We start from the raw sequence: 12105 nt of genomic DNA, 5'->3' as shown, positions 1-12105 counted from the left end.
AGATATCACCATATATTTAAACTCTAAACTCTCCCTAATGAACTATACTATGAAGGCCTCGCTTTCCAAAAATGCTACTCTTAACTTTCACTAGCCTCTATATCCATCACTCTACAACTCCCACTTATATGAGCATACGCATCCACACCCCTTATCGCAAAGGGGGTATCAATATACACATGAGCATAAGCTTTCCTTAATAATTTTTAAAGCATACTAATTCCTTTCTAGGACATCCCCCTTTAGGGATACTAATCGTAATTTCCTCCAACCCCAAGGTCATCAACTTACGACTACCATTGTCATGGAAATAGACACCTACGCTTGCAAACACTTAACACTCCATTTTCAATTCCTTAGAATACTAGCATTACACCTCTAATCATGTAACTTACAACTTAACAAATTTTGTAAAACTATACCAAAGGAGCACATTGCCTACCTATATCTCCTCAATTCAAATCTAAAGATCACCATACAAAAACTTTCCAGACTTCTCCATTCCACAAGATTCAAGAACGAAATCTAGATATACGTGACACTCGTACACATGACACCTTATCTAACAACATGCTACCTCGGGGTTCAACTTATTCCTATATACTCATGTTCTTATTAACTTAATGATTGAACCACAATTCATCATTTTACTATTGTTCTCATGTATACATATACATTACAATTGACCACTCATTATTCCACAAGTTTCTAACCTAGGATATTGCTCACCTCACATAAAGCCTACAATTTTGTCCTCACAAAATACACATCATTAGTCTTAAGCTACTATTCTTATTACCGCACTTTACATCTAACGTTTACCCTATTGTATAACACCAATCATGTAACACTGATGAAGTATGCCGTATATTATACTGGTCCATCAAATAGAAATATCAACCTAAGTCTCTTACTTCACTTAACTATGATCCATAAGTTCATCCTTTCTATGACATTACTACAACACCTCTAAATCTACTATATACCTTCTCACACGTAGTACTAGTTTACAACGACTAGAGAGAAGACAATCAAAGGGGAAAATCACATACTAGGGATAGTCGATCTTAATCTTATATTATAACCCGTTATAATCTTATTAACATATTCCACTCCCTCACATCATACTTACCCAAGTATACATTTTGACTACCTTCAAATTCCACTTATGCTAATGAGTCTCTATCCATAACCTATTGACTAAACTACCCCTTTCCATTCACAACCTATAAATAATTTCTATGACCACCATAACTATCCACTCTTGGATCCTTCTCTATTTTGAATAAACAACAATCATAGCCAATCACTTCCTTCAAAAACTACCATAAAAGGAAAGATCACCCCTCAATCAAAGGGTTAAACAACTAAAACTACTTACTTACGCAAAAGTCACCCTCACTCTGATTGCTAACCTTGTGACTTTATGTCACCAACTTCTGAATCATCTCACTACCAATAGGTCATGAAACTTTAACATATCATACTACTTGGGTGGAAATAAAGTTCCAACATTTTGCTACATATCATTACCCTTATGCATGGCCTCTGCAATTAGAATTTTGAAAGGGGACTGATACACTTCATACCTCAGGCTAAAAGCATGATTTCATCAGGATAAAGGTATACACTCAAATCAATACACCTTAAAGCACTAATTGAATCCTCTCAAGTCCTTGTGCTATCTTATAACTTTATGGATAACTCAATCCGAGAGAACTACACCGCTGGGAGAGGTAGACTCTTAGACTTGTATCAGCTCAACAATGAGGCATGGCCCATTAAATTAAAGCGAGGAAGGAATTTGGATAAATTTCTTATGGACAACGCTATAGAATGAACTAGAGTATGAAAGAATAAGAAACAACTCCTAAATACCTAGTAGCCTCATGATTATAAGTGTGGTGCATAACACACCGATAAGCAAGACTCTAATAGACACGATTTCGCAGAAACCCTGGGTCCATGAACCTTGCTCTGATACCAAGTTTGTCATGACCCAAACTAAGACCCAAGTCGTGATGAGCATCCCAAGCTATAAGGGCCGAAAGTACTTCTCTACTGGAAATTATATACACAATTCATAAACTATAAGGAAATGCAAAAAACCAAACAAAATCATTGTCATTCAATTTCAACAAAACTATAAGGTTATAATTTCAACAAGACCCAAATCCATCTAACAACTATCTGTGAAATCTCTACTAACTGAAAGAAAATAATATCTATTTTAAGATCGGGACAAGGCCCCCGATTGGACTATGAACTAAAATTATGAAATCATGAGAAGGCTTTCCGAAATAAGGGAGGCTCACCAACTTTAATTGTCTGACAATGGTCTACAACTTAGCGGAACCCTGGGACTGATCCTCAAATCCTAAAATATAGGGGGTCAATACAAATGCACTGGTATGCAGAGCAATACAAAATAATGTATTCATATATAACATAAGTGAGAGCAATTTATAAAACACATTACATAAGATATAGGAAAACACATGGGCATACTTAAAAGACTTTGAAACATTTCTTTGAAACCACGACTCACTTGTTGTCTTACTTTTAAGCTAGGTGGTACACCCTGTAAGTCTACGACTCCATGGGATATATGGTGTCCGCCCTTAACCCAGTGGTCAAGCCCCCAACTCAAGTTTACCTTAAGGGTTGGAGTTTCTAATTTTAAAATGCCACAGGGAATTAGGCCAGTATATAATCCCTCTTAGGGACATAATAACCCATATTGGTAAAACACAGTTCCGGGCAATGAGTAATTTGAACTCATGCCTTCTTCAGGTAACCACCTAAAATCTCTTAAGCCCGTAATTAGACCTTTCTAAACATGTATCTTTCTGAAATCAATTCTAAAAATCTAAATAAAGTCTAGCTTATGTTCTGTTTTATGTTTATTATGGCATCATCTATTTTGGTATCGTCATAACAAGACTTGCAAGTCATGTAACTAGGCCATACAATATCATGATACAATCATTTCATTCAAAATGAAATTTTTGGACCACTAAATCATTCAAATAGTAAAAAAGGATTTGTATGTCAAAATTTATAAAAAAACTTATGCAAAGATTCTCTCTTTCAATTCATAAACATGTGGTGGTCAATTACCTTGTAGCAAACCATACAATTCTTTTAATAATCATCTTTAACATGTAAAAGTAATAAATATCCCTCTCTTTAATTCATAACCAACATAAAGTTCATAAATGATAGTAAAACCCTTAGTTCATGATTTAAGACATGCAATTGAGTAACCCATAACTTGTAAATCAAGAAATAACACAATAAGAGAAAGAAATATGTTATTCATGATCTCACTTCATATTTAAGAGTTAGAAACCCATATATACATATAAATGAGTAATAAATTCAAGTTTAAGGAAAGGACTCAAGACCAAAATATTCACAATGTGTACATCTTAATGTAATTCAAAACCCTTCTTAACATATGATTTCTCAATATTCAAAACCTCATTAAAAAGAATTCATTATGCCCATGTAGTTTAGGAAAACTCCACCTACCTTAGATTACTTAGGTTGAAGGATGGAAATCCAAATTTTGATTCATTTCTTGGAAATCTTGGATTGAAAGGCTTAAATTCTTGACTTTAAGGAAACCCTAAATTTCTTTTGTCCTTGAGAGTAGAGAGGATTGATATGTGTTTAAAATTGATAAAAGATGGATTATAACACTTAGAGTATGATTTATATTCATGGTGAAGGAGTTTAGGATAGAAAAGTACCAAAATACTCCTAAAGAAACCAAAGAAATTGCAGAAATTCTTCTGTCGGTGACAAAGGTTGACGGGACATCACTTAGGTGATGGTTCATCACCTAAGGCATCACTTTCTGTAATACCTCATACTTTTAGGCTAGAATTTAGACAATCATCCCTATATGCATACACGTAAACTTAGTGATTACTTATTAATGTATGTGTGGTGATCACTCCTATAGAGTGGGAAAACCCTTGGATATGAATTGAGGTCACAAGAATCTCCTAACTCTAAGACGATTTGAAAATACTTCCATCGATTAAGTTTTAGTGGAAACTTCAACTTGGGTCAACTTTCATCGACCATAACTGCTTGTATTCAATGAATTAGAAGGCCTACTATACATAGAATGAAAGGTCTTCTAAGTGTCTTTCCAATAGTACTAATCTCGCCTAAATCTGATACCCGAGATAAAATTTATAACTTTGCAAAGTGGAGTATTTTTCATCCAAACTGGTTTGACATCCCTTTAAAATGCTCCCGCATCTTGGGTATATCTTGGGCGCATTTCAGGGGCATAAAACACTGGTTTGAGATGCCTTTGAAATTCTCCCGCATCTTGGACGTATTTCAGGGGCATAATATACTGGTTTGATATGCCTTTGAAATTCTCCAGCATCTCGAGCACATTTCAGGCCACAATTTCAAGGCCAACTTCCAACGATAATAACTTGCTGTATATAACTAACTGGGAGGGCTGCTTTATATCAAACAAACTCTCTATGAGTCTTCTTTAAAATTCAAGAAATTTAATCTAAATCCAACATCGAAGTAAAGATTTAAGCTCAATTTACTTCAGCCTATCATCTTGTCAACTGAGGGACAACTGCGACTTTGTTTATTTCCTTGGGGCATTTTAGTCTTTTCTCCTACCCTTATTCAACCATAAGCACTGGATTAAGCTCCAATTGACGAAAATGTGGTCATTTTCTCTAATTTCCTTAAAAAGCAAACCCCTTAGTCTCAAACTAAAAATTAAGATCCCTCAAAATTCAACCGTCATTTTTCTAAATTGATTCAAGATTCAGAATCCCCATTGCGAGAGCTACAAGAAGCACCTATAAATTATACGAATAGATTTCTAAAAGCAATATTTCATCCAAATTCATAATTTGAGGTATGTGGGGTTTGAACAAGAACACTCCTTTCATTCTTGTGCCCAAAAGTTTAGTTTTTCTTAAAGAATTTCATATTTTTGAGTTAGAAATCATGCCTAGTATGCTATAATTCAGGTTTATGAGATTTAAATGTGTCAAGTCTTTAATTGCATGATTATTTCATATATCTATGATCTTGAATTGATAATGTTATAAATTACACATTCCTATATTGATATGATATTTTTTTCAAAGAATTCCCAATATTATTGTCATTAATTGAGCCTTATTGTTGAATTGTTATTCTTTAAGAATGAATTATAGATACCCTCCAAGGTTTTCCAAGAAGTGTACCTATATTCCCATGCTATTGAAGTTTTAAAGTTGATTGGTGATAAGTCTACCAAGATTTCAAGAAAGAGTCGATTTTGGCCCTAAGCTAAGAAAGAAATGCACCCTATATTGATTTAAGTTAAAGGGAAGCATAGTTGGCTTCCATTGTACCCTTTTGTACTGATTAAGATGGATTTTCTTAAAAGTTCTAAGATAAGTGAGGGAGTAGTATTTAGCACCAAGTTAGGCTTGATTGCAAGTTCTCATGCCCGAGAGCTACGAGCCACCATAGGACTTGATATACCCCAGTGGGCTAAGCCAGTGATCACTAAAAGTAAAAGGTTCTACTCTGATGGCAAGGATAGAACAACTCTCCCCAATGTGGGAAAGACGTAGGACTCCATTTTTCTCACGTGGTTTATGTTGGTTAGAAGAAACACCCAAGTTTTCTAGTGTCCCAAGTCTTAAAGTTCCTAAATTACTGTGTCTTTAAGTTTTAAAGAAGTTTTACTCTCTTTAAGGTAAAAGTATATGTATTTCGAAAGCTATGATTCTAAGATTTCTAAGGTTCTCATATGTCATAATCGTTAAGTTCAAATAAGTTCCTTGTTTTCATAAAACTGAAGTATATGTCCTAAAAGTTATTGTTTTAAGAGTTCATATAGTTTACAATTTTGAGAACGAAGAAAGGATCCAGATTTAGAATAAAGTGTAATGACTCACGTGATTTATATACTTTCTTCGTATTCATGATTTTGAGAGTTTTATTTAAGCTATGTGAGTCATCTATAATTGCATGCATGTTTGCTATAAAGATTTATGACATTGATTCTTTAATTTCATACACCCCCATATGATTAGTACATCCTTAAAGTACTGATCCACATATACATCTATGTGCTACATTGTCTTATAATGTAGGTTTGGGTGCTCAGTCCCAGTCGCGTCAGTGATCCCAAGTACCTTTATCTGTGTCTCCATAGTGGTGAGTCCTCATGCTTCAAGGACCTATTTTTAGACATTCTGCTATTATCAGTCCTTGATTTATTTCTCTTTATTTGAGTATGAGTCAGTCGGGGATCTGTCCCGATGAATCTCTAGTTACTTAAGTAGTAGAGGCTTGTCAGACTAGTTTAACAGATTACTAATATGTTGAGATTTTCAGTATTATGACCATTTGGATAAAGTATTTTCTTCATATTTATTGTGATTATGACATGACAGGACCATTATCTTGTGTAATTCATCTCTAAGTATGCTTTATATGTACTACCAGGCTCAAAGGGTTAGCTTGGGGCTACTTGTAGCCTTAAGCACCGTGTGACACTTCGGGATGAGATTTTGGGGCGTTAAAAACTTGGTATCATAGCCTAAGGTTTAAGGAGTCCTAAGGAGTCTGACAAGTTGCGTTAACTAGAGTCTTGATCATCGGTGTGCAGCACGCCACATCTATGAGCAAGGGGCTACAAGATGTTTTAGGAAAAAGTCATTTTTTCTTTCAGATTCTATCATGCTTACAGCTGTCTCTCTCAGCTATTAATTTGTGTTCTCATATTTTAGAAAATGCCTCTTCGATGAGCGAATTCTTGTAGAAAAAATAATGAGGAAGCTCAGCCTATTAATCCCTTGAATGAGACTGTGTCTCGTGCTGAGTTTCGGGCGTCCTTTCTAGCATTCGTCCAAGAAGTCATCGTGAATACTCAGGCCAACAACCAGGCTGTAGTTTTGTAGCAGCAGGTAGGTGATTGTGTTGCTGCTAGGATTCGTGATTTCATATGGATGAATCCACCAGATTTTTATGGATCTAAGGCTGGTGAGGACCCATAGTTATATTATGAGGAGGTAAGAAAGATCACACAAGTGATGCATATTTCTGAGAAAGAAAGTAAAGAGATGGCATCTCATAGGTAGAAAGATAGTGTATATGACTGGGTTGTTGCTTGGAGGAAGAATAGAGCGGAGGATTCTACCCCTATTACTTGGAAGGTGTTCCAAGATGCATTATTGGACAAGTTCTCCCCGTTAGAGATAAAGGAAGTGAAAATAGAGGATTTTATAAACTTGAGATAGGGCTCTATGACTGTTAAGGAGTATTGTTTGAAGTTCAACCAGTTATCCAAATATGCTTCATGACAGGTGTATCTGGTTTGGTGCTGAAAAAGTGTAGGACTTCTATGCTCAATAGGGATATACTATCCAGACTGATAATGCATGAACAACAGATAGAGGCAAATAAGATGAGGGATAGAGATTGATGTGTGCGTTGATGCTAACACATTTGAGGCTTTTAACTAAGAATAATTATGAAATCTTAAGTAACTTTTGTCACTTTTGATTGCTTTATGTTTGATTTTGCAGTAGAAGCTAAGATGCTAGAGAAACAAAAAGAATGGAAGCAAATGAGCTAAAATCTGAAGGAAATAAAGGCAAAGTGTGGATGATGACATTTGTGATAAGTCATCAGCCCTGTGATAAGCTATTAGCTTCATTGTTAGTAGTAGACCGAAGCTGTAATGGCATTTTATGATAGGACGTTAAGGAGCTGATAAGTCATCAAGATTGCCGTCAGCCTAAGGCAGAACATGAGAGCTGAGAAAAAGCCTTGACGACATTTGTGATAGGTCGTGAAGGAGCTGATAGGGCATTACCATTGTCTTCAGCGTTAGGTAGCGAGTACCAAAAGCATAAAGGAAGCTGATGACATTTATGATATGTCGTCAGCCTTCTGATAGGCTATCACAAATGACGTCACCTAATTTGAGGAATTTCTAAATTTTATTATTTTGTTTCTATAATTAGGGTGAACTATTTGAAGCCTTGTTTAGGGTTTTCTTAGGGTCTCGAACCTTGAGTTTTGAGGCATGATACTTTGATATTTTTCTGCCTCATTTTTTGGCTTGAGAAAACAATTACTATAAAGAGACTATCATCATTATTGTGGGATTTAATCTGAGAATCTCTAGTTTCTATTCATCTGTTGGTAAGTTCACCTTTCAAAGCATGAATTCATCTAGTTTCTTTGATTATTACGTCATGAGCAGCAAAATTCCTTTTACCTGAATTATGGGATCTAGGGGTAGGTCTTGATAAGGCGATGAGTGTTCAAGATTCAAAAGGTGGTAGGACTCCTTGATAATTCTGATGTTTTAATTATTGTCTGTTGGTTGCAAATGATAGATAACACCTACTTTGATTTTCTTGAGAAAGAAATCAAATATAGTGGGAAATGAATTATCAACAGGGACTTGAAAACACTAAACTTCCATATAATAATCAGAACTGTAACAAGGTTGGTTAACCTGAGGTAAAATCTGGGCAGTGAATATAAATTCCCTAAGTCCGAGAGGATTAGGTAATTAACTGCTTAAGTAGGTCGAGAGACATTTAAGCATAACTTCACTAAAGATAACTTGTTGTCCTACCTATCGTGAGAATTTTGAACCACTAGTAGCTTCTGTAAAGTACCAAAACCCCTAGTGAACATAATTACGGTTTTTCATAAACTCTTGATTACAAACATTTAAACTAAAGTGACCAACAATTACTTGTTAACTAAAACCCTTTTTTTTTGGAAACATCCAACTATCAGTTGATTAAATCACAAACGACTTACTTTCCCACCATATCCCCGGTGGGATTCAACCCTAACCTAGTTGGTTTTTATATTGACAACGATCGTTTACATTCTCGTTGAGAGGTGTAGTTTGAGCGTTATCAAAAATGGCGCCGTTGCTGGGGGATATGGTTAAAAACTGAAGTTTGTATGTGCAAATTGACTGTTAGTCAAGTTTCCTAGTTTTACATTTATTTGTTGTATTTGTTTATTTGCAGGATATTTATTGTGTATGCCAGGAACCAGAAGTTCCGAAGAACCATTATTAGTTCCTAATTCGAAACCGCAATGAATTGGAAAAATGGAAGAACAGCAAGAGGCTGATAGATTGGGAGCCTTGGCTAGTGCTCAGGTGAATGTGCAACATGTCGGGCAACAAGCACGACATCCAAATCCTGAGGATGAAGATTTAGGAGACGAGTAGTTACTAAATCCTGGTAACCCAAGGCGTGCAGAGCAAATAGCTGCACCTATACGATGTAATGATAACAGGAACCGTTCGTTCCAAGAAAGGCAAGAGTACCAGCCGGTCCAGTATGATCTCAATGATGATGATAATGGAATGGACGGATCAGGTGCAATGGGCGCAATTATTCCTCTACCGTTGTCACCTGGGGCAAAATTCAACATTACGAGTACTATGATTCAACTCCTAAATCTGAAGGGGTTATTTGGTGACCTTCCTGGGGATGACCCGAACTTACATCTTGTGAACTTTGTCACCATCTGCAAATCTTTTGATAACCCAGGAGTGGGCCAGAATTCTATGTAGTTGAGATTGTTTTCGTTGTCTCTGTCTGGGGAGGCAACATTGTGGCTAAATGAGCTGACACCCGATTCTATAACTAACTGGAGATAGTTGAAAGGAAATTTCCTAGAAAGGTTCTTTCTGCCTTCCAGGAGGGTACAGTTGAGAGACGGGATCATCAACTTTAGGTAGCTCCCGACTGAAGCATTGCATGAAACCTGGTAAATATTTAAGAAGAAGCTGACCCAGTGTCTGAACCACAACATGACAGACGTACATTTGACGGAGACTTTGTACAGAGCTCTAAACTCCGTTACAAAGCCAATTGTAGACAATGCTGCTGGTGGTTCTTTTGTTGATCTTACATTCCCAGAGGCTTCACAGATGCTGGACAGAATGACAAAACAGAGTCGGGCATGGCATACCAGAGACTTTATGATGGCCAGCCTCACTGCTTCTACAGGTATTACTAAGGAACAACGCAAAAGAGAAGAGGAGCGTGACCAATACATGGCTCACCTTAAAACACATATGGACTTACTAACCAAGCACTTGCTATCAAGCAAGATTGAAAAAGTAAAAGTTGTGGGATCTTAGCATAGAAGTGAGGCTGATACAGATGAAAAGGCTAACTATGTTAATAATTAGGGGGGTTTCTGAGGCAATAGCCAAGGGAATCAAGGTCGGACTTACTATGATAAGCCTGGTTATAAAGATAGGAAGCAAGGAAATTGGAGGAATAACAATGACAGGAGCGGGCTATATGTTCCTCTTGGAAATCGTGAAGCTGCTTCAATAAGTTTTGAAAAGATGTCCATGGAGGACATGATGGCTAAGTTGTTGAAGGGAGTGGAAGCTACTAACTTTGGTGTGACTACCATGAAGACTGATATGACATCCATTAGTAAGTTGGTACACTCACACTCCTCCGCAATCAAACAGTTGGAGCAGTAGATAAGACAACTATCCGCAGTATTCAACCCAAAGAAGTGCGGAACATTACCAAGTGATACAATCCAAAATCTACAGAATGATGTCTCATGCATGGCTATTACCACTAGAAGTGGTAAGATATTACCTAGCCCTTCTGTAGGTAACCCTGTAGTTGATAAGGTCGTTGATGTGGAACCAGAAGAAAGTGGTCCAGTGGAGTCTGAGAAGCTGGATAATTATGATGATGCTCTAGATAAAGAAAAAGAGAAGGAGAAGGAGGTAGTGCTGAAAACTATCCCAAGACCACCACCTCCATTCCCTCAACGGTTGAGAAAAAGGTTGATGATGCAAAATTCAGAAAATTCATGGCAATGCTCAAGCAATAAACAATAAATGTGCCTTTGGTTGAGGCACTTGAGAAAATGCCAGGATATGTAAAGTTCATGAAAGACCATGTGACTAAGAAACGAAAGGTTAGCCATGAGCCGTAGGACAATCTCTTACATTGTGGCACTATCTCTACAAGGTCTTTAGTGTAGAAAAAGGTAGATCTGGAAGTGTTTACTATCCCGTGTACTATTGGGTCCCTGAATTTCACAAAAGCACTATGCAATTTGGGAGCCAGTATAAACCTAATGCCACTCACTGTGTACAATAAACTGGGTTTGGGGGATCCTACCCCGATGAACATGTGATTGGTGATTGCAGATAGGTTTGTAAAATGGCCAGTGGGTATATTACATGATGTATTGGTAAAGGTGGCCGACTTCATTCTGCCTGCTGATTTTGTAGTCCTAGACTGTGAGGTGGACTTCGAAGTGCCCATTATTTTAGGTTGACCATTCTTTACAACTGGGAGAGTGATAGTGGATATGGAACTGAATGAGCTGAAGTTTAGGTTCAATGACAAGGAAGCAAGATTTAAAATACACTCATCCATAACACCGGCAAAGGAGATTAGTGTTATCTCAATCATGGACATATTCAATGAAGATGGTAAAGGGGTATCAACAGGTTGTCTTGGCAAAGTCTGAGTAGTCAAGATAACCAAGTCGTGCCGCGACAGTAAATTAGGCGCTATTGGGAGGCAACCCAAAATTTTTATATTCCAGAAAATTATTTATTTTTGTAGTTAGGTTCTAGTTCAATGAAGGTGGAATTGATATATCTAGCGAAGTGTTCCTAATGAAATTTTTGATGGGTTGTCACAATTGTGATAAGCCATCAGCTTTGTCGTAAAAAACAGCAGCTCTGAGGTAATTTCTGTTAAGGCTGATGATATTTGTGATAAGCTATCAAAATTGTGATGACTTATTAGAAATGTCATCACAAAAAGCCCAACATTAGCTGAAACTATGGGACAAATTAAAAAAACCCAACCCAGCCCACAACTTGGCCTTTCCACCTGCCCGCTTAGTTTTTATTTCCTTTAAGTTATTCTCTTTCCATCTTTGGTTTATTTTCTTTCCTTTTTAAAGTATCTCCAACTAAAACAAAAGAAAGTTTCCTTTTATGTGTGGGTTTGCAATCAAAATCAATAACCTCTCTTCATTTTCTCTTGCTCGTGTAACCACATTAAAGGCTCCCATCAG

At 36.7% G+C, this 12105-nt stretch overlaps 1 pseudogene; it reads right to left on the bottom strand.

Annotated features, from left to right (window-relative positions):
* The window catches only part of LOC107879108, a 44917-nt pseudogene extending 36074 nt beyond the window's left edge, over window positions 1-8843 (bottom strand).
* Between the last annotated feature and the right edge of the window lie 3262 nt (window positions 8844-12105).

The sequence above is a fragment of the Capsicum annuum genome, chromosome 8, assembly GCF_002878395.1.
Source record: "Capsicum annuum cultivar UCD-10X-F1 chromosome 8, UCD10Xv1.1, whole genome shotgun sequence".
In the NCBI taxonomy this organism is placed as follows: Eukaryota; Viridiplantae; Streptophyta; class Magnoliopsida; order Solanales; family Solanaceae; genus Capsicum; species Capsicum annuum.
Note: the sequence above shows the minus strand (reverse complement) of the source record. Positions and strands in the feature narration are given on the sequence as shown.